The sequence below is a fragment of the Haemaphysalis longicornis genome, unplaced genomic scaffold, assembly GCF_048455015.1.
Source record: "Haemaphysalis longicornis isolate Haplotype H1 unplaced genomic scaffold, Haemaphysalis longicornis Haplotype H1 scaffold_1, whole genome shotgun sequence".
Classification (NCBI taxonomy): Eukaryota; Metazoa; Arthropoda; class Arachnida; order Ixodida; family Ixodidae; genus Haemaphysalis; species Haemaphysalis longicornis.
Window position 1 is genome coordinate 468,134,879 of NW_027526203.1, and position 23,447 is coordinate 468,158,325.

Consider the following 23,447-nt stretch of genomic DNA (forward strand, 5'->3'; position numbering starts at 1 on the left):
TGCACTACATGTCTTGGGAGGAGAAAACCGAGTTTTGAAGCGGGAATATTAGGGGCATATCTAGAAAAACTGCCGTTCCCCTCTGTAGACACCTTTTGAAATGCATTATGTGAGTGCGTTGCAATCAGTGATCGCTAAAGGTTCCCCGGTAGCCGAAATTAACCTGCAGCCCTCCATAGCCCAGTTGTATAGCTTAGGCGCGACTCCCCCCCCCCCTTTTTTTGTCTTTGTTTTCTCAGCAAACGTCCCTGGATGCTAGAATTTTAAGTGTATTCCCGTAAGAGTGCGGGTGCTCACCGTAGAACTCTCGCCTCTTTACATTTAGTCATCAGGTTGCTCAAAATACATTGTTTTGTGTTTCCGTTGACACCAACACAAAGCTGGAACGTGGACAGGCAGTGTTGTGTTTTTCGCGCTCCTCTCATTCGACTTGCCTTATGGAGGCTCCCTTGGTTTTTGCTTGATTTTTTCTTCTTCTTGTGTTTATCCATGCAACATCGCCGACATGTTTTCTTTTCCCTCGGAAGCTGGAGGGCGCGTGGAAGAGTTTGCGTTCCGGCCTCTTCGGACTGTTTGTCCTGCGCTGGAGCCGTTTCATTTGTGCTGGTTGCCAGGAGGGCGCCAGCTCTGTTTACCGAGATCGTGCGCGCATAAAATGGGCCTCGTCCTCCGAGATCGATTCGTGCTTGGAAGGCCGGCCCGGCGGACAGCGCTTCTATCGCCGGCATTTGTGCTTGTACGCGACTTGTGTCACTACTGCGGCGGCAAGGGCAACAACAACAATTAGATTTTCCGCGGGTGTAAACATCTACTCCTGGGATTTACACTAAGTGGAACCTTGTGCCACCGCTTTGCTCCCGGATTCTATTTTTGCTCTTCGGAACGCGTCGGTTCAATAACAGCCGTCCGGCCAGCCGTTTGGCACCGAGTGATTTTCTCCGCTTGCGGCATCGAACGAGACCCGGACGGGTCGCGGCTCAGCCGGTAATCCTCGATTGTGTCGCCGGAATACACCTCCCTCCGCGGCCCATCGAGACGCCGGCATAACCGGGGCGAAGGAGAAGTGCGGAAAACGAAGAACACGCTGCGCGGGGACCTGCAAAATGAAATCTAAGGAAAGCGCGGAAAAGCAATTTTCGTTAAGAGTCTCTGGGAGGCCGGCTTATGGGCTCCGGGAAATCATGCTTGAGCCAAGAGCCAATCTTGTTGAAATCACTTTGGTCCGGCAGCTTTTTCTGGGCCGGCCTGAAGAGATGACGGAAGCGGAGGAAGGACGGAAGTGGCCGCGCAGGCGAACAGGGGCTCCTCTGCTTTCCCCGTCCTCTTCGGGGCCTGTTTCGTAAGCTCCTCTGCACCGCGGCCGTGTGCTGGGCGGCGAGGGGATTAAGGCCGCCTCCCGGAGTGGCCTCCGCGTCTCGTCAGGTGTGCGGCGGCAAATGCAGCCGGATGGACTTTCCCTGCGGCCGCAGCGGCCAGGCTGCTGCCGCTCTGGGGAAGAAATACGCGCTGACAAGCACCACTGTCATCCTCGCCGGATCATCTTCGTTACGGCCGCCGCTTTTGTGCCGAGAGGGGATTTCTTTCCCCGCGTATTGCGCCCAGGTTTCCGCGCTTGCTCTAAGCAGGGCTGCCCAAGGCCCGGCAACATCTCACGCTCTACTTCGCTCCCTGCTACGAATACAAACTTGCCCTATTTTCATTTCTGAAAGTACCATTACACGTTGATATTCAGTTTTGTTTTATGTGCTTGTTCGAAGCTTTCTATTTAAAACCCATATTCGAAACCTGTCGCAAAGTCCTGGCTGATATTTTATGCGATGTTCTATATTCAAAGGGAATGGGCGTTGTTTTGAGATGGTGTCCAAAATGGTGAGGTAATTCACGTTGGTGCAATGCATTTGTGAAGCCTGAGCTTGTTGGGATCACTCGCCATGTTGGCCCAGGGGCTAAGTCGTTGTGCTGTTGACCTATAGGTCACGGGTTCGATTCCTACCACGGCGGCAGTTTCTATAATACGATATTCGTGCCAACTGGTATGAATGAATTTGTAACCCCCGACTATACGTCACCCCGCTTTATAGATAATATACGGCTGGGGCGTACAATCTCAATTTGAAATTCACCTATTGGGATCAGTTGACGTTACTGACTTTCGAGTACAGTCAAACGCCGCTACAACAAACGCTCCTACTACGAAATAGCCTGTACAACGAGGTATATACAAATAGCCTGTACAAACGCTCGTGAAGTAGGGCAACGTGGTTCTATAAACGTTGTAGTAGGGTGCCTCGATTCACGCGTGTCTCTGCAGTACGGCAGCGCTGGCATCGAGGCACCCAACCTGGAGCAGTGGAACGCGGTAAATTTAAATTGACTTAGCAAACATCTAGCGTGTTATTACGGGAGGAACGAGACGGGAGAGAAAAAGCCTGAGAGGTGATCGGGAAAGAGAAGGGAGGCATTTACTTGCCAGTCAACTATCGTCTTCCGTTGACATTTGCGACGAAAGGAAAAGATACGCGGGCAATTTTTTTACTTCTTTTTCAATAACAACAACAACAACAACAATAATATTCAATCAGTCAATCAATCAATCATGTTTATTTAAGTGCCCAAGAACAACCAATGGCATGAGCGCTGGCGCATGGATAGTTACAAAAAAGCAAAACATATTGCAAGAAACAGACAAGCGACAAGACACACACAAGTTGAAGTAGTGAAAATGACATAAATAAAACACAGGCGGAGTAAAAGGCGGGTACAGGTAAAAAAATACAAAAAATGTGCCTTTGTGGCTCTGCTTGTTGTAAATACTACACAACAAGCAGAGCAACAAAGATTGACAGAAAAACGACAAAAACAGTGGCAAGAGTACAGAAACAAATGATAAGACGAACAAATCACAGGAAACAGTTTCAAAAATAGGCAACTATCAGTTGGTTAAACAGAACCGCGAGGAAACTAAATTCCAGCAATCGAGAAAAAGACAACGACAAAGACGTCATAGATGTTTAACATATTGTATAGAACAGCTCAATACGGTGAATTTTAAAGGAACTTTGAAACATGTCAAGACGTTCAAAGAAGAAGTTGTAGGAATTCTGCATTCTGCGCACAGGAGAATGATTGAAGTTGCGCGCAGCGGCCAAGAACGGGCGATGCAACCTGGTGGCCCTTTGTGGAATACCAAACTCTAAACAGTTAAGCAGGTCTGGGCAAGAGGTCTGCAGGTCTGCGCAGACCGACCTGCGCAATAATAATAATCCGATGTTTTCTATATCCCATCCGATCTATACTCAGCATCACCACTGCAGGCTTCGTTGCACTCCTCCTCTATATGCAGGAAAGCAAGCTTTCCCGGCAGCCTCATGAGGACGCTTTTCTCCTCAACCAGTTTTAAAGCGAAACTTTCTACCTATACCCCCCAAGGGTTCTTTAGCGACCGTTGGTGTCAACAAAAAACTCGCGCGAACAAATAAAAGAAGTTACTAACACCGCCTGGAATCGAACCTGGAACGAATAAAGAAATGGAGCGAGAGCCCGTTGTCTAACCGATTGAGCTACGAGCACACGCGGAGAGGGGGGCGACAGACAATGCACTAACCGAGCACATCTGTGGGTTAACCCCCTACATTTTCGTGGAAAGTCTTGTGATAGCGTCACGCGACCTCTCGCCCCGCTGTTCGCTCCACCCACGGTATGTGTAGCGGCCGTGTGCGCACCTTGCGTATGCGCCAGGAGTTAGTAAAAATTAAAGGAAGCGCACACCAACGCCTGGCATCTCACTTCTCTTCCGTCTCTGCCACCGATCTCGTCACTTTTGTCGGTGGCGGCAGAGACGGAGGAGAAGTGAGATCGTCTAACACCGGGTTTTAGCTGCCTTTAATCTCATAAAAAAGGAGTTTCCACTCAGGTGCTTCACCAATACGACTCAACCAACCACCATTCATGGACCATGCATTAATTTAACCTTAGCAAAGAATACCTCTTTGAAGTAATAAATAATGTGGTTAAGTGCATTTCACTTGTCTCCGGTTTCACTCTTTGTAGAGCCACGTGTGTGAGTTCAAGTGACGTCATATGGGTAATCGTTGTGGGTGTCGTTTACAGCTTCGCTTTCCCACCATTTTCACAGGGTGGATTGGCGCACATTTTTTAAAATACGATCGTCTTTGTCTGTCGGTCTGTCTGTCTGTCACTTCAGTCAACCACCCCCCCCCCCCAAAAAAAATAGTTGAAATTTTTGAACATGAAGTATATGCAGGCACGACCATTCCAAACTACCGAAACTTCTGCCATGGCTCATGATTTTCCACATTATTTAGCGCAAAGGAAACCTCAAGCATATTTGAGGAAAAATATAAGTGCACAGCCGAGAGTACCAGCGTTATTTGAATTAAGTATACACGTTGAGTTAGTCTTTACGACGGCAATTTAGAAAAAAAGAACAATGTGTTAAAAATGGTGTTGAAGAAAGGGCGACGCAAAGGCAAACACTGAAACAGAAGATGTCAACTCGAGCTGCTCCAAGTACAACAGCAACGAGAGATCCCAACAGATGGCGCGCGAGTAGTGCAAACGCGGGAACATGGAATTGCACTGAGTAAACGTTCATTGCACCCATCATGGCAGGAACGAGAGGGAAGGGGAAGAGCATGAGGGGTGGCAGTGAGAGGGAGAGAGTAGAAGCTATTCCGTGGCAGGGGAGGCAGAAAACTGACGTCTTGAGACATTATTTGTCTCGAAGCAAGGATCTGCGAAGCCAATTTTGTGTTCCAATATTTCTTATCAATTGTAAAGCTTCTAATGATACACATTTTTTCCGCCATTATAATAATTCAATATCTTAACTTCGTCAATTACATTTTGCATACAGAATGTATTGCACTTTTCGCGTTATGTACTGATTTTGATGGGGTGCTCGCCAATTGATGCTGACGCGTTAGAAGTTTACTGGGAGAAGTACAGAACAAATTAGAAGGGACCGGTGTTGAGAGGACGATACTTTTCTGCTAACCCAATTAATGCAGATTTCAATGTCTTGGAGGGAACGGCTGGTTTCCCTCGATATTAGGGGAGCTTATGACAAGGTAGACGGAAAACGGCTATCGAGTATTCTCAAACATACGGGAACTCATGCTTCTGTATTGTATTGATTCGGGGAAGCTGTGCGTGCGAAGGAACTAAAGCGCACTTGCGCCATCAAGTCCTTCGTAATGGAGCCAAGACGACGCGCTCGGTGGCGGAACCAGAGCAGGCGGCTCCGTCGGACAGATCATTGGGACGATTCTTCAATAACTAGGCTGCTAGTGGGCCAACCACGTGGCCATTTATGACCTGCATATTAAAAAGCGGGCACAGTGAATGGCGAAAGAGGGCAAGCAAGTTGGCGGCTAAATACAGACCTAGAATAGCAAATGCACTGTCCGGGGCCTTCGAAATGAATGTTGTCGTTACAAAGAAGCTTAAATGGGTGGAAAGGGTAAACAAAAAATAAACGGACAACTATAAAGCCTGCAGACCAGAAACTGGGATATAAAATACGGATGATAAAACTAATTGCAGCGCCTTGATTGTAAGAGGCCTGTTGGTCTGCCCGAAGACGGAACTTATGAGAATGACTACTCGTGATTGAATGGGAGCTGTGTAGCAAAGATCCGGGGCGACTCAACGACGTGTAATGGAGTGCAAAGCCCAGCTCCAGCCAGCCTTGAATGAAGGCGACGTCCACCCGCCTGAGGCACTGGGATTTAACGAGGCTCAAAGTTGCACTGGTAGGCACTGAAAGTTAGCGAAAAGCTAGCGACAAAATGACACGAAAGAAATGAAGGAGCAGGTGCGATAATAGATACCGCTTTAGTCGGATAGTCAAAGAGGCACGTATACCGTTAGGCGAAAAAGCTTGAGGAGCTAATAAACTTTGCCACTGGCAGTGGACCTTGCCATCACTCCACCACAAAGCAGGGCTGTTAAAAATCGGCATCATCATGATGAGGTACAGAACTGAAATTGTCTGCAATGGTGAACGCGATACGTTTCACCTGTATTAGACAAATTTGCTATGTAAAACGTTCCCGGAATAAATAAGGAATGGGGTAAAAACCATCCACGAGGAGTGGGTCAACAAGAAACCCTTCGTTTCACTTACTGCGTGTCCATATCGCCAATTCTATACCTGACCAGGACAATCGGCCGTTGTGCCGCCTTCCCTTTCTCATTTTTCTCTGGTAATTCTTTAATTCTTTTCAGTTTTCTTTCAATCTTTGGTTCCGACTGCAACTCCCCCCCCCCCCCCCTTTTGCCCCCTTTCACGCCCCTCCTGCCGTGCACTGCTATAGTATGTTTTGCGGCTGCTATGTTCGCACTACTCTCGTCGAAGTGAGGGGGGAAGTTAAAGCCTGCCCTAACTATCCCTTTTAAATATATCATTGGTTTTGGTCAGCCCCTGACCCGGGCCGATATCAAGTTTATTTTCCGTTATCCTAAGAACCAACGCTATTTTTTCCGTTTCATCAATTTCTGCAGCGACGAGCGCTCGAATGCCGTTTACTTTCCCTCCCCTCCCTCATTCACAGCAAAGACGTTGCGACGACGCCGCATTAGGCGCCACTCTTCTTATAAGCGCCCAGGCTTTTTCTGCGCTGATTCAGTGCTGCCAGCCGTGGCGTCTTCTTCCCACAACGACTTGTCTGGTCGGCACTGCCCCGCTTTTATGCTTTTTTCTCCCTCTTCTTCTATCCTTCTCCGAGTGTGTGTACGCCCCGAGGTCGCAGCGCTGTTCTCGCTCGTTAGAGCAGCTCGTGGCATAGTAATGAAGTCTCGGCCCCCCCATGACCATGCCCGGTGCTGTTTTGCCTCCCCGGGCGTCCCAGGTTCGATGCTCCCTCGTTACGCGGCCGAGCGCTGGTCCGTGCTCGCGTTCCAACGAAGCCACTGCTGCCCCAATCTGAGCGATCAAGCCAGTTTCTGATCTGAGATACGTTCATGCGCCGCATACACTGACACGCATACGCGAAGGACTGCAACTTCTTTTTCTGAAAAACACCCGCTGGCCCATTCTGCGCTCTCCTTTAATGCAAACGAGTATAGATGCCCTGCAATTATACGTTTTTGGAAACCAGCGTCGTTTTTGTTATTCGAAAGTACAAAGGGACGTTCTTTAGCATTTTACGCTATTTCTCTAAATGCTGTCGCATGAAAGACTGCAGTAAAAACCGCGTCACAGCGCCTGTAAAGCACTGTCGCAATTCGTTCCACGTACTTGCTGCATTGCCAAGCGGTGTTCAGATAACCTTCCCTATACTGCTCTCTCATTGTCTCGAAGCATCGTTTATTAGCTTCTATGCGTAGCTGCCATTCTTGCAGCAGTTTCATTGACGTTGGGCTTTAAATCACCTTGGCCACCATATTACCGTCTGATCGCTTCGACGCAACATGACGTCACTTGTATACATTACTGGTGTTAAGAGTGCGGCCAACGCTTTGCAGAAAAAAGTGGTTATACATCTTAGCCCATCCTTTACCGTCCTTTTTTTCTGCGATTCACCAGGAAGTGCGTGGGGCATATGCGCAATGAAGCGTTCACAATCTGATGCCGGAAATCATCAGACTAGTATCCACCTCGACCTGCGTTTTCGCGTGTAGGCACTGATAGGGGTCTTTCGGGGCTATATAATATAATTCACTGAGTAGTTTGCCACTAGACTAGAAAAGTCCCATGTCTAGATTTTGGGTATGCCATAACTTTCGAAATAATGTACCACTGTACTAGGATAGCACCGTTTTGAGTAAGTATACTTGCATTCGCTAAGACTACTTTAGCGGATCAGCTTACGATCTTTTGCCAGCCTATCATCGAACGGGAGGCTGACAAAAGGTCTTTAGACTTTAGAGAAAAAGAGCTTCATTTTTCCATTTTATTTATTCATTTACAGCTTACTGTGCGACACATGTGGAGCCCTAGCAGACTGGAATGAATATATTTGTAGTCTAGCCTTTAAAAAAATGTGCCTCAGATATTTGGACAACCACCGCCTACTCTGTTAAGTAAAAAAAAAGTTCCTTCGTTTGATGACATTATCATGACAGTGCATCGTGTTTCTCGTTTCCCATATTATTCCTGGCTTCTTTCTCTGAATTAAGAAGACTGCATAAAGGAGCTTCCAAAGCGCAGAAACTTCTGCTACGTAAAACAACTCTTGACGTATCTATGATTTAAGCATTATTTATACGCTACTCTCGTCTATAGTTGAAGCATGAGCGTCCCACCAGTCCAGTGCGCTGATAAGATATGAATTGGTTGGGAATTTTCTCGCGTTGAAGGCAGCATTACAAGACGCGCCAAGCGCGTACGTGATAGGAGCCAACAATACTTTATGCCTCCTGTTGGTGATAAATGCATTTTAAAAAATTACACTGCGTATATAAATTTATGGGCTCGCATTTTGTCAGGCAAGTGGCGCCGCGCTATTGAGCCGCACGTCGCTTCGAAACAGACGTGGCGGGGTCCAATGACGGGGTCGTTGTCGCGCGTCTTCCTTAACACACCAGTGCCCACGCATCAGGAACAGTCGAATTTAGGGCCATGTTTTGACAGTGAAGCTGTTTATGGCTACGGTTCTGTGGATTGTTCGTGTCGTCAACAAATCTGGGGCTGCAAAGCCAACTTTATCGAGAATTTTCAAAAGTACTATCACTGGTGGCACAATTCATACCTGTCGACGTTGCTTAGCGCAGGGTTAGCATCAAGCATATTCATGGCAAAAAACAAGTATATAGACGATAGTTATACCGCTCTTCTAATTAAAAATTTATGGCGAATTTGTTTTGACAAGGAGGAGGAGGAGGAAAAAACTTTATTTGTCCCATCCGTTGAGTGCAGTCACTCCGGACCAGTGAGGGGTGTCCTCAGTCCAGGACTCCCTGGCTGTAGCCAGCCTTCCGGGCCCTTTTCACCAGCCGAAGCTGGGAGCAGGGGTCGGAGCTGGTCAGCGCCGCCGCCCACTGTGAAGGGGTAGGGTTGGGATTGGGAGGGAGGTCTGGGTTTGACAAAAACAAGGAAAGAAACCGCGTTAAAAATTCACGCGGAAGATGACTGAAATAGAAGCATCACAAAAAAATAAAAACTTTGCATCGCGCTGCCGCGAGCGGCGTCATGCACAACAGCAAGAAAACATACAACTATGTTCGGCTGGTTTAAACCACCCAGATTCTGTCAACCCCGCGCGGTCACCTGAAAAGAAAGCGCGACGAAAGCGATTCAACTATGAATGCTACGCACTATATGCTTATTTCTCAATAGAGAATTTCGGCCCAAGTGCTGCCTTGCGAAACATGCTTTGATTACTTATCCCGATTTCAAAGAACTGACTTGTGTGGCGTTTTTTCACAAGTGCGATCAGCCTATAAAAGGTGCACCACGGAACAAGGCCCACAAGGCCCCGCACGGGGCACCTTGAGTAATCTTGGTGACGGTATTGGCGACACCGTGGACCCCGAGCCCCCATACTCACGCTGTAACCTACCGAGGCTAGGAGTTTTGAGGTGAAGGGCAGAAACCACAAACACTGGATGTCGGAACCCAGATCAAGCTCCGGCGGATGGGCTCCATGCCTGTTTACCAGGCAGGGAGCTCCGGGACCTCTTCAGCTATCAGGGTAAGGTTGACGAAGAAAGTGCCTCCGTCTCGCTGCTTTTATACTATGCTACATAGTATTGTCTAACCCCCCCCCCCCTCCCCCCCCAAAACGTGATCGGTCCCTGAAAAGGGGCCGCACAGAAGTATCTTTTCCCCCATTGCCATCCTTAACCTTTCCTGAACCGGATAATTTTTCTCGATTTCTTCTGATGGAATCCCCCAATCCAGCCCAACCTCTTGCATCGTATTCAGTGTTCTTGATTGCAAAATATCTTGAAGCCATAATATGAACATCTTACAAGGCTAAAGAACAAAGGACTGGTGAGGTCCTTGTCGAGGTAAACGACAAGCAGCAGGACACAAAGCTTCTAGCTCAAACTCGACTGGCTGATCTGGACATCAGGGTCACACCCCACCGGACCCTCAACAGTTCCCAGGGTGTGATCTCTGAGCCAGATCTGTCGAACGAAACGGATGCGGATCTCCTTGCGGGCTTGAAGAATCAGGGCGTCACAGCCGTGAGGCGCATCACCATCCGCAGAGACGACAAGGAGATTCCCACCAAGCACATAATCTTGACCTTTAACCGCTCAGCAATTCCGCAACATATAAATGCCGGCTTTATCCGTTGCTCCATCCGTCCCTACATCCCGAACACACGACGTTGTTTTAAGTGCCAGTGGTTCGGGCACGGTACAAACTCTTTCCGTGGCCGAACAACGTGTGCAAAATGCGCGGCACAGGATCATCCTACCGACAACTGTTCATCCAACACCCTCTCTTGTGTGAACTGCCGGGAGCCGCATGCGGCATACTCACGCAAGTGCGAAAAATTTTCAACTAGAAAAAAAGATCATCAACATGAAGGTCACTGAGAACATCACCTTCCCAGAGGCGCGGAAGAGGTTTGCCTCTTTTCCCCTGGGGAGGTACGCCGACGCAGCTCGCCGGGGGGGGGGGGGGGGGGGGCGGAGCGGCGTCTGGTTTCCACAGGGACCCAGTTCAGCGAGTCTGACTTGGTGCCTCCCCTCCCCCCCGCTGGGTGGCTTCAGGCAGCCCAACACATCACCACATCGCTTGCTGAAGCAGCAGCGCTTGTGGTGCCATCCGCTTTTGTCGGGACCGGTGCCGCTCCAGCCCCTGCCACCCCTTCCTCCAGTGCGTTGGAGGGTGCCGAGGAGATGGACACCGGGGACCCCGCATCGGCTCCCACCGCAACCGCACCGCCCGTGCCACCTCTGGCGCCTCCAACGCCCTCGGCGGTGGCGGGTCAAACGAAGGGCCCCCGAAGGGAGGCCAAATCCGGGGGGCCCGGTCCGTCGGGCACCCCCAGGATATCTGACGACGAGATGGACACCGGGCCGTTCCTGCCTGCAACGCAGCGCAAGGAGCGGCCTCCGACGTCCAAGCCAACAGAAAGGTCCAAAGAGCCCCTTCCGAGAGTACAAGCCCCAAAAGACAACACATAAACACACACACTCCAGTCATTCTTAAATGTAAATAATAGGAACAGAAAACATCATCCAATGGAACTGCAGAGGCCTCCTTAAAAATCTTGACGATGTGTATGAGATACTGTATGCCAATCAGCCAAGTATCATGTGTATCTAAGAAGCTCACCTCAATTCCAAACAAATAAATTTCTTAAATAGGTACATGGTATTCAGAAAGGAGAGGGTTGGCTGCACACACTCTTCGGGCGGTGTGGCCATTGTCGCCCGGAAATCATTAGCATGCCACCCTCTCGCTTTAAACACTGTCCTTGAGGATGTAGCAGTCCATACGATAATATTTAATAGGTTGATAACGGTAGGCTTCATTTACATCCTTCCTGATTTTGCCCTTCTGAGTTCTGATTTTGAGGTACTGGTTGACCAGCTACCCGAACCATATATCCTCACAGGCGACTTTAATGCGCACCACTCTCTTTGGGGCTCCTCCCGTTCGGATGGCCAAGGTCGCCTAATAGGGAAGTTTCTAACATGCTCTGGAGCATGCCTTTTCAATAAAAAACAGCCTACATACCATAACTTAGGACACAACACATACTCTCATCTTGACTTGGCTATTGGTTCTGCAGTTCGTTTTCCATGTTTTGAGTGGGGTGTGGGCACGGACCCATATGGTAGTGACCACTTCCCGACTTCACTAACGTATATAGGTAGAGGCCCAAGCAGTCCGTCTTCCCACAACACGTTTAATGAATCAAAAGCAAACTGGAGTACATTCACAGAAACATCTAAACTACACCACACATCCATAAAACACCTACACGTGGAGGAAGCAGCCCAACTCATCACGGCGCACATCCTCGACGCCGCCGAAAAGTCCATTCCCCACGTCTCCGGTGCCCCGCGCAACCAGAGGAGGCCGTGGTAGAATGAGGACTGTAGGCGGGCGTGAGAGGCCAAGAACAATGCGTGGGGTATCCTCCGTCGGTACCCCACGTTTGATAATCTCATTTCTTTTAAACGGGCAAAGGCTTTTGGGAAGCGGGTGCGTCGTGTGGCAGAAAGGGAGAGTTGGCGAGCCTTCCTCACTTCCATCAACTCATACACAGACACACACAGTCTGGACACGAATACGAAAACTCAAACGACAAAAAACACACAGCCTGCCCCTTGTAAATACTACAGGGGACACACTCGTAGACCAGGCTAAAACACTCGCACAACACTTCCAACACGTTTATAGCTCAGCACACTACACTAACACTTTCATGCAACACAAAACATCTGCAGAGAAAAAGCCCTTACATGACAAAGACAAACCAAAAACTTCTTACAACTGTGAATTCACAGTCTATGAGTTGCCCTGAGGCAGTCTATGAGGCTGCCCTGAGCACGTGCAAACCTTCAGCTCGTGGCGCAGATAAATTACATACACCATGATACAACACCTAAACTCCGACACTCTTTAGACACTCCTACACCTATACAACAAAATATGGCTTTTGGGACAGCTTCCAAGGTCTTGGACGGAGGCCATTGTAGTGGCTTTCATGAAGGAAGGGAAGGACCGATCCTTTCCTGCCAGCTATCGACCGATCGCCCTCACAAGCTGCCTGTGCAAGCTTCTCGAGAAGATGATAAACAGGAGAGTCGTGTACTTCTTAGAGTACAATGGTCTTCTTGAGAGCTGCCAGGAAGGCTTCAGGGCGGGACGATCTACCAATGATCAGTTGGTTGCATTGGAGTCCTACATTAAAGACGCCTACGTACATGACAGTATTTTTTTATATTGAAAAGGCATACGATACCGCATGGTGCTACGGTATTCTTAGAGACCTCAAATCCTTTGGTATATCAGGTAACATGCTGAACACTCTTTTCAATTACCTGTCCGAACGAACATTTCGAGTGAGAGACGGTTCGACACTTTCAAACGTTCACGTGCAGGAAAATGGCGTGCCTCAAGGTGGTGTTTTGAGCTGCACCTTGTTTATAGTAAAGATGAACTATCTCTGAAAGGCACTGCTGCCAATCATTTCCTGCTTGATATATGTAGATGACGTTCAAATATGCTCGCTGGGCAGAAGAAAATGGGTTTAAACTTAATCCTTCTCTGCGTTGTATTTTCAAGGAGATGCGGGATGCAAGCAGACCCTGACCTTAAAGGAGTACTGACACAAAATTTTGAAGGCGAGATAACTTCAGAGGTAGATTGGTATGAACACACATACATCATCTGCAATATATCAGCGGCGAATACAGCCTAGAACGTATTTAAAATCAATTTTAAAGTGTGCGAAACGCAACCGAGCAGCCAGCAGAGGACCACGTGCAATCGACATCTCGTGGATATTTTGTAAATAAACAACATCCAAACACGTCACGAGTTTGTGTGCGCCGCTTCCGCACTGGCGGCGTTTTTCCCCGGCTGGCCGCTGCAGTCGGGGGGCGGAGCTTCTGCTCTCGAGAACGAACGACCCGATCGTTGGCGGTGGAGGCGCAGTGATTTCGTCGGTTCATGGGGCAGCTGGCCGCGACCAAAGTTCTACAGCGATTCCAGGCACTCTGTTTTTATTACTTTTTATTTACATTGGACGTGAACACGCGCCGGAGATACGAAAAGCACACTGAGCGAGCCGCACGGTCGCTGTGCAGGCGGCGGCCACGGCCGCGAAGTGGCGCAGGCCGGCGCAGGTAGATCAAGTGATAGCTTGTTATCACTGCACGAAGTTGGACCCAAGTCCAAACCATGGCAGCTTATATGAGAAAGGAGTTAATGATGCGATGGCGGGTTGCATTAAAAACTGTCATATGCACCGCTTACGAGAGCGGCAATCGAATATCCGCCGCAGTGCTAAGCAAAGTTTATTCTAGTAACGTTGGTGCTAAGCCGAACACATCTGTAGGCGGACCTGTAGGCAGACCGGCCGGCTGCTCCCAGCGCGCGACTTGCCACCCACTGTCTCGAACATCGCGCGTCGTTCTTTAGCAACGGTAGCATTTGCACTCGCAGCGCCTGCGTCACGTCCACGGTCGCTTTTAATCAAGCGGCTTACGAAATCAGTACGTGGGGGCATTCGCAGAAACTGCCGGCAACGCGGATTCGACAGTGCTACGGCAGCTCTGCTCTGTGATATCCCTCCGACGGTCACGTGGTCAGCTTTGTTCACAAAAAATCCATCGTTTCGCGGCACCCGCTGAAACCGAAACTGCGACTGGCCGCATTCAAAATGCCTCTAATTAAATAACCGTCGCACGCTGAAGCAAATGAGATTTCTACCGGTGATAAGTAGGTCACTAGCTACTTATCGCAACAAAAAAAAACAAGATGCAAAATTTTTGTGTCAGTGCCCCTTTAAGCTTCATGGTGACTCGATTCCCGTAAAAAATGAACACAAGTTTTTAGGTGCAGTCTTAGATGAAAAGCCCACATTCATGCCACACATCAAACAACTCAAGCATAAATGCCTCAAACCGATAAACGTTATAAAGGTCCTTCACACCAACCATATGGGGCCGATAAGCCTAGAATGTTTTTACCAGTTTAGTGGGATCTCTTTTAGACTATGGGAGTGTTGTGTATGGGTCAGCCACGAAAACAGACTTAAAATTCTCGACCCAGTGCTTCACTTGGGGCTTCGCCTCTCTCGTGGCGCATTCCGTACGAGCCGTGTCCAGAGCCTTTACGCAGAGTGTGACAAATGGCGCTTATCACACCAGCGAACCTATGTTGACTTGTTATACGCCTTTAAAATTTCGTCAATGGACAACCATCCATTTAAACCCGTTTTTAATGATGCCTCCACATCACATATGTTTTTAAATAGCCTAACCATCTCTGCACCTTTCTCACTCAGAGTCACAGAGCAGGTGTCTGAACTGACTGTCTCCTTTTTAGATACCTATAAAACGCCCTGTAGCACGCTTTTAACCCCATGGCAAGTTCGCCCTGTGCTATGCGACTTGTCATTTGTAAAAATTGTAAGAAATCGAGTTCCAAGGATCCAAGAAGCGCAATTCTGCAGCACTTCTTGTTTTTACAGGATAAATATCGCTGTGCAGAATTTTACAGCGATGCGTCCAAAACATCATCCACCGTGTCCTGTGCTGCGCACGGTCCCGATTTTAATGCAAGTAGAACCATGAATATAAACACCAGTATCTTTGCGGCGGAGGCATTTGCCATTTTTCTTGTTGTAAATCCTAACATTGAACATAACATGCCTAAGTCTGTCATTTATACCGACTCATTGAGTGTGGTGAGAGCATTGTCATCCACAAAGTCATCCAAAAACTATATCACCAATCTCGTTCTAATGACCATTATCTCTGCATATGCCTCAAATCTTGAACTGACTGTGTGTTGGGTCCCTGGCCACTCTGGGATAGCCGGTAATGAGACCACGGATCAGATGGCCGCTGCTGCTGTACTTTCAAATACACTGCACATACCAACTTTACCCTACACTGACCTCAAGCCACACATCAGAAAGCACCTTCGCAATACATGGTAAGCAGACTGGAATACCGAGACAGACAAGTTACACCTAATAAAACCGCACTTGGGACCATACACTACGGACACACGAAACAGACACTCTGTAGTCAACCTGGCCAGGTTACGGATAGGCCACACACATGCGACGCACTCACACCTGCTCATTGGGTCTCCAAGACCCGTGTGTAGCAGGTGTGGGGAGGGCCTATCTGTAGTTCACATACTATTCACATTCATTGCAAAGCACAACAATACACAAACACTTCAGAGAACTATACAAACAACTCATTCCGCTACACCCTTCCTTGTTTTTGAGTGACAATGCCATGGTTTCTGTGCAGCGCATTTTTAAATATTTGTCTGATGTTAACTTTTTAAACCTCATTTCCTATCATGCGTAATCAAAACTGGTCCTATACACCAGCCATCACCTTTGCCTTTAATTTATTTTACTGTTATTCTGGCTTGCATATTTTAGCAGCCACTGTTTTCTGTTATATACTTTTGTTTGGCGCTCTTTGCCCCAGCTGGTCTTGCACCCAAAAAAAAAAATTCTAACCATCATCATAACCACGGAACAAGGGCTATCATGGCGCTGAAGCAAACGTTAGCTTTTTTTTTTTTTTTTGTAATACTTGGGCGACCAGGTGCACTGTAGTGGGGGTCTACGTATAAATTTTAACCCCCTTGTGGATTGCGCCGAAATATTGGTACCCGGGTGTTTTTCCCTTTCTCCACCATCAAAAGAACTGCCGCCGCGGCCGGGATAGAACCCAAGTCATCAGCTTCAACAGCACAACGCATTTAGCCTCTGAGTCACCGCGGAGCGTAGTAAATGTTAGGGTTAATGAGAAGCTAATTGCACCACTTCAGGATTTCTTTCTTGTAAAGATCCAGGGATTCTTACCTGTGCACTCCTCGGAGGTAATAGCGAGCAATTGTTATGTTGAGCACGAGTGCAGGACGTTGTCGTACTGTTCTACGGAGACGCAGCCGTTAGCATGGGCGTGTGTGATCGCGTACCGCCCCCCCCCCCCCCCCTCCCCTGTGCAATCCGTCGGCAGCCGCTTGGGGAGGACAATGGCGAAGAACCAAGTAATCCGAAGTCAAAAAGCTCGTGGCAAATGTCAAGAGGCACAAGTCTGCCAGAAGGAAGCGGGGTAGGCTTTTTGCCCACATTGGAAAAGGTCGCTAGAGGCAACGTGGTGGAATACTGAGTGATAGGAGTTGAAACTAAAAGGAAGGAAATTACCAGACAATGCCACTCCCCGAAATGTACTAGAGATGGAGTAGATGACGCCATTACGAACTCTGGTTTTTACGCGGTAAAAACATATTTAGTGCGCTTATCGCAAGCGTTTGCAATGTATGCTGGGCAAGAACCCAGTGTTTGCTCAAAAGATAAAGACTGTCTGTTAAGAATCCGTAGGCTAGAAAAATGCTTTAGCGATAGAAGCATATTTTGCCCTCTTTAATGGTTCCCATTCTTTCATGATTCACTATCAGAACACTTTGCGTGTTCTTAGTGTACAATAAAAAAATTACTACCAATCATTTTCTTCTTAGTATGCACGTGCCCTCTTTACTTCGCATCCTTTCAGTTTAAGGAGGCTCATTCCTTGAGCTCCTTTCTATATTTTTTTTAACCTTATTATCCTAGTGCTGCTGAATTCAATGAAATGCGAATTCTCGTATTCACGCTTGTCTTGTGTGGGAATTTAGGATTAGGAACAATATAAACTATACTTTTCGAGTAGTATAATTTTGAACTGGTAAATCTAAACTCGAGTAGTATAATAAACTGGTTTTACGTTGAAACCGCGGTGGAACCCATTTAGAGCCTTCTAAGGGCCACTCTGTTGGCAGGAACCGCACCTCCCTATTTATCACTATGCTTTTGGTTTCGTGCGAGCGAAATGGCTGTCGCGTCGCTGATCCTAATCTGCGTATTTTCGTTGATTTAGTGACGGTACAGCGGCACTAAACGAACATAAAACAGTTCAGAACTATACGGATTATGCAGGCAGACAGCTGACGCAATTCGGCATATCTTTTAAACGCCGTTCTTCTTTTTATGTCGTTCCAAGTGCAAAAAGTTTTCGCCTTCTTTCTTCCAAGTTCCGCCGCACTTTCTTTGATGCGAGAACGAACACTCGAAGAACAAGTGGTCCGATCGCTGCGAAATGCACTGCGTAAGCGGTGAAGTTGAGCCCGCCGAGTCTTCAGAGCGGGAAGTTTCAAGCGGGCAATAAAAAACAGCTATGCGGAGATCGGGTCAGGACAGCAGGACCAAAGAAAGGAAACCCGCGGGGGAAAAAAACAAAAAAAGAAACACTACAGTCGTCGCAGAAGTTATCCGGGGAGGAAAGGCGAAGACACGTGGAGGGGCGTTAAGGCTGGCGAAGCCTGCCAGTGAACAGAGGGAGAAAAAAAGAGAGATAAGGTCGCGCCAGATAACAGAACGAGAGAGGAAAAGGAAGTGACCGGAGGGAAAGAGATAGCCGGGCATTTTGCAGATCGAATGTGAAACACTCTCAGGAGGGACGCGATTTTGAAGTGAAGTGGACACGGCGGCGATGGCTTCGTTTAAAGGCTGACCAAGGGAAGGGAGAAGAGAAAGTGTACCGCGGCTCAAATCGCCCAGAGATGGCCGTCCCAAAAGGGAGAGATAAAAGTGAGAAATATTAATGAAAGCCGCCGGGCTGCGCGTGGGGGGAGCGGCGGGAGGAGATCCCACCACTTGTTCTGCTCTTGTTTGGCAACTTGCGCTCGTCGTTTTCTTTCCCCTCCTTTCTTTCGTTCACCTCCCATCGTTTAAGGTGGCTTTAAAGTTTCTAGTCAGTAGCGCCCACCACAACTCCGAATACCTATACAGGACTTGGCCTCTGTACGTCTTTTTCTCTCTTACGCAGACTCAAGGTTCCTCGTTTTCGTGATTTTTTTCCCTCTTCGCGATAAATTTTGGAAAGGTTTCTCAAGCTTGTTGCTAAGAGCAGTGAACGGAATTTTGTGCTCTCAGCCGAAAGGCGTTAGGCGCCCTCACCAAATGTGCTGGGCGTCTCATGAAAGAGAACCCCTTTGGCGGGCCGCGAACCACCCGTTTGTGTGAACTGTTTCTAGATAGAAAGGAGCTTAATTTCTACCCAGTCTCACGTACGAAGTGGACGGCGCAGTACCGACCCCACCTTCAAAGTACAGTAATCATTTTGTAATAAAAAATACTACGCAGGTTACTGTATTTTTCCAACTTCTGTACTGCAGTGAGAGAATAACAGAGAAACTAGCAATAAAGGCTAAGAACGCTCTTTCAATATTTACAGCAAGCCTGGCCTTTATTGGGGGCGGAGCACCTTACGTGCTTGGGCTGTCGGCGTCTCCTGTCGTCGTCGTCTCCTGTCGTCACGGAGAATCAAGTTGTCAAACGATGGTAAAAAACAAGTGCATACTGAATAAAACCGGTTCAGAATAAACTAACATAATTAAACTAATGTAAAATACAGGAATAATCAGGATTTAGTTGCATTAATAACATAAATTTGTTAAATTTCGCTTCAAAATTGCTTTCAAATGCCAGGTTTTCTTCTGTAAAGCATACTTCTTAGCATGCTGCAGCGTGTGACACGAAGACAACTTACGGCCAGTCTTTCTCTTCTTTAGCACGGCAGCCGATCGCGGAGGCCATGTCTTTAGCGTGGCCTCCGCGATTTGTTGCCGGCGGTGCGCCGTTGAGCAACGGCGCGCCGCCGGTAGCCGATCGCGGAGGCCACGTCTTCTTTAGCACGGCCTCCGCGATCAGCTGCCGGCGGCGCGCCGTTGCTCCGGCCGTCCCATTCGGCGCGTCCCCCAGCAAAAACATGTAATTTGGCTAACTCCGCAACGCGCCGCGAGGTGGCGGTGTTAGCCGATGGTTCGGCAGCTTGCACCGACTCCCCTGGCCGGCTTTGTGGGGCCTGAGTTGCTGCGTGTTTCCACGGCCGGAATTCCCGTAACTGTGTTGCAGCTTTATTTTTGTTGAGATGACAAACCGAACTAACGGGTCATGAAGTCCGCTTGTCTCAGAAGCTTCGAGGAACAGCACTGAAAAGTTAATCGCGCTGTGATTGCTGAGCTTGATCGGTGCAGGACATTTCCGTGCGGACACTCAGGTGCGCGGATGTTTGGGTGCAAAAACTTCTCGGCTACAGAATTATCGGGTGCTTGCTTGTTGGAACAGCAGCTATATTTTTATTCCCGCATAGGGTGGGTTATGGACAACAATCGAGCGCAGTGGTTGCATTTTTATACTGGCGCCGTGTTTGATTTTGCCAGTTATTTTTAGAAGTTGAACATTTGTATATTTTTGCTTGATACCTCGTCCAAGGAACACCTGTTATGCAGCCTATTGATTATATTCTTACACACATGCCTTTTTTTAAATTTACAAGATTTGAATTTATATTCGCTTTTTGCGGCGTGCAACTCAGGTAACAATTAGCCGCCGCTTACGATGGTGTTATTCCTTCTTTATGCAGTTTTCTCTAACCGAAAGACACACTGTCACTATCTAAAGAAAGCAGCATTACAAGCATTCGGTTGCCGCCTAAAACACAGAAAATCTTACGATGAGTTTTATGCATGTGCGCTTTCACACTAAAATGATTTTGCAAACACTGTTGTCGCCACCTTTTTTTTTTTCATACGGAAAAGTCTCGCATATTTTCGTGTGGAGGGACGGGCCTCTGAAAACAGCTGCAGTGTGTACATGACCAAAGCAAACATGAAACCTGTCATCATTGCTTTACACATGGATGGGCTTCGATATCAGTAATTGAAAATTTACATGTATTTAGTCTTTGGTCGAAAATTGGAAAATTGGGCTTGCCTGTGGTCACCGAAATACGTTTAAGAATACAATGAAATCGGGGTGCATCTGACTTCAAGTTGTTTTATTTGTTGCGACTGAAATTGAAACTGTAACTTGCTTAACGCACATGTGTAGAACAGATTGCCATATCTTTGAGGCTATCGCTCAACGTAATACTCTTTAAACGTGTTAATCCTAAAAATATGACGGGTGCTTCCACCCAACAGGCATTAATTCGAAGGCCAGATAAGAGCGCAGCCATCCGTCGTGCGTATGACGCGATCGCGCCCCGCGCTCTACTGAACTGCATTAACCATGCAGATTATATAAAGTACGTAAGCCTGGATAAGAAATACCTAAAAAATAATCACCTTTTAGCGAACCGAACGTTATTTATGCACCAGAAATTTTCCATTGGTAGTAGGGAATATTGCCCGTGTGTCGAAGGCGTCATGCGGCACATGTTAAAGAAGTCGCATAGCTGCAATCGTAGGTAAAATAAATTCATTATTATCAGGTTCTATGAGTCGCTTTGCATCCATAACATCAGCTATGCCTTTTTTTATTGCGATACGAAGCGCGAAAGTTGACGAAACGCCATTTCAAGAAGCGTTGCAGCATACCCGGCTTTCGTTTCAACCATCGGCTCCGCGCGCCGCGGTGCGGCGGAAAACGGCGAAACGGCCTCTTCCGAATTACGCTCTCTCCGGGCGATTGAGACGGCCGGAGCAACGGCGCGCCGCCGGCAGCCGATCGCGGAGGCCGTGATTACATTTTTTTGCTGGGGGACGCGCCGAATGGGACGGCCGGAGCAACGGCGCGCCGCCGGCAGCCGATCGCGGAGGCCGTGTCTTTAGTTGCTTAAATCCGGTTCAACGCAAGAGAGGGCGCCACCGTTTAAGCAAGCGCGCGATTGCTCCTCCCACCGGCACTTCTCCGCGCGCCGGTGGAAGTGCGCGCCGTGTGGCAAGAGAGAGGCAACGGCGCACATTGGCTCGAGAAACGTTCTTTTCTGCAGTGGAGGCATGGCCAGTAGCAGCGATTTTGTTGTGGAAAACACCGGCGCAAACTGCGTCGCCCTTCCCCAGGTTTCACGTTAGTAAAGATGGCCCGGGTTTTTTTTTTTTGTCTTCTGGGACAGGTTGACGAAGCTGGATCACCACGAGCGTCTGGCGATGTGCTAAGCGTGCTAGCTATGCTGTTGGCGAATGAGACGGCCGTGTTAGTGTTAAAGCGGCTGACATCGGTTCGAAAAAACGTTTTCCCGCCGAAAAACTCCGCAAGGTGTATATAACTTGCAAAAAAAAAAAAAACCCGCAGAATTTCACAATTCCCTCCGTTCAGCAGATGCACAGTTTAATATATACTAGAGCGTATTCGCCCATGGTTGCACATGTATTTATAGCAGGTTCGCAGGCGCAAGTTCGGTGGCGAAATCGCCAACAATTGTACCGGCAACAGATGATAAATGGCGGCATTTAGTAGGCCTGGGGTATGATTGCGCAGGCACATTCACGGGGTGTACCCGCGTCCATTAGACGTGTATTGACTGCGTGCCGGTGTCTTTTGACCTTAGCGCTAAGCTGCACACAGCGCGCATCGATGAGGGAGGCTGCGACAGCTGAGGCAGCTTTCGTAAAAATAGTCACTACGTCACCATGGCGCCAGAGAAACGATAAAGCAGGAAACATGCGGAGTGATAACTTTTGCTTTACTAATGTTAAGTTCCAGTAGTCATTCGTTGTACCAAACTGATATAGCATCGATATAATTTTGCAATGTGGTTTAGCAATGTAGTAGTGTAGTTAGAAATGACACTGTAACCAGCAAATAAGAGGATGTTAGAAGTAACGCATTCTGGCAAATCATTAATACACACGAAAAAGAAGAATTAGCCCAACTTTACTGGCTTAACGTCCCGAACGCTGATGTTACAGCGAAGCTGCCTGGCGTTCCCTAATCGCAAGGCTATGCTGCAGAGAATTTCTCAAAGCCACCAGATAGATTCCCGTTCACGCCAATTCATTTTTGCCGTCTTCCTACGCTCGCGCCGTCTACTGTAACCTTTTATTACTTTTGAACTTGGAGCACTGCCACAAGGTGACGCCGCGAGGGCTTTTTGTTTTTTACGGCGTATTTTTAAATTTGATATTCCAAACATAACGCAGCCATGTATTTTCAATTAAAAGAACGATGCGAATATCACTTATGTATTGGTATCATCAAATAAGCTTAATGTTTTCTTCTTGCTCAACCACGTTGACAAGTATAAACGTTGCCACCAAATTGGGTAGTTTATAAAATCTTTGCCCATATAAGCGTCTCGTTCACGCATTCTTTTAACTTGCTGCATGTGTGCTTGGCGCTTGCTCTTCTCCTCGCTGGGCTATGCCTTCACCACATCGCTGCGACCGCGTCACCACATTTCGTCCATTGAAAGCTTCGACCAAGAGCAGCTTCGCTGTTAAAATACCGAATGATAGTTTATTGTAATCAACACGAACGGGTAGGCCCCTTAGACCAGAGCCCCCTAATATTTGCCCCTGTGACGGCTCTGTTCACCAGCAGTCGAAACGTCTGCGAAATCGGAGCTGGACAGCACTCTCTCCAACTGCTCACGGGCAGATATATGTGTTGGCTTTAGAGTGGGGCTGGTTGCGCAAGCCCATGTGGCGGGATAGAGTGCACCCGTCCCTTGGAATCAGTGGCAGAGCGGGGAGTACAGGTTGGAGGCGAGGAAGTTCGCTTTGGTCAGGTGTGGGAACGTATTTCTCTTTAGGAAGCGGAATGTCGTATCCTGCTCTTTCGCGAGCTCTTTATGTGCGGAGGGTGATGCTTACATACCAGCCTACAGTATTGCGCAATAGTCTGGTATGTCACTATAAAGGGTGTAGACCCCGACCCAGATTCCTGTGCTGCCCGCAAAGTAAAATTCTCTGGCAAGTTGATGGGCGGCGGCGTTGCCAGGGGGTACCGTGTGGACGGGTATCCACACTATCTGGATGGTCCTTTCCAGAT

General features: G+C 48.1%; 1 protein-coding gene across 1 annotated transcript in view; it reads left to right on the forward strand.

Moving 5' to 3' along the window:
• The window catches only part of LOC144162659 (cell adhesion molecule Dscam1-like), an 809,120-nt gene that overhangs the window by 559,542 nt on the left and 226,131 nt on the right, over positions 1 to 23,447 (forward strand). The window lies entirely within an intron of this gene.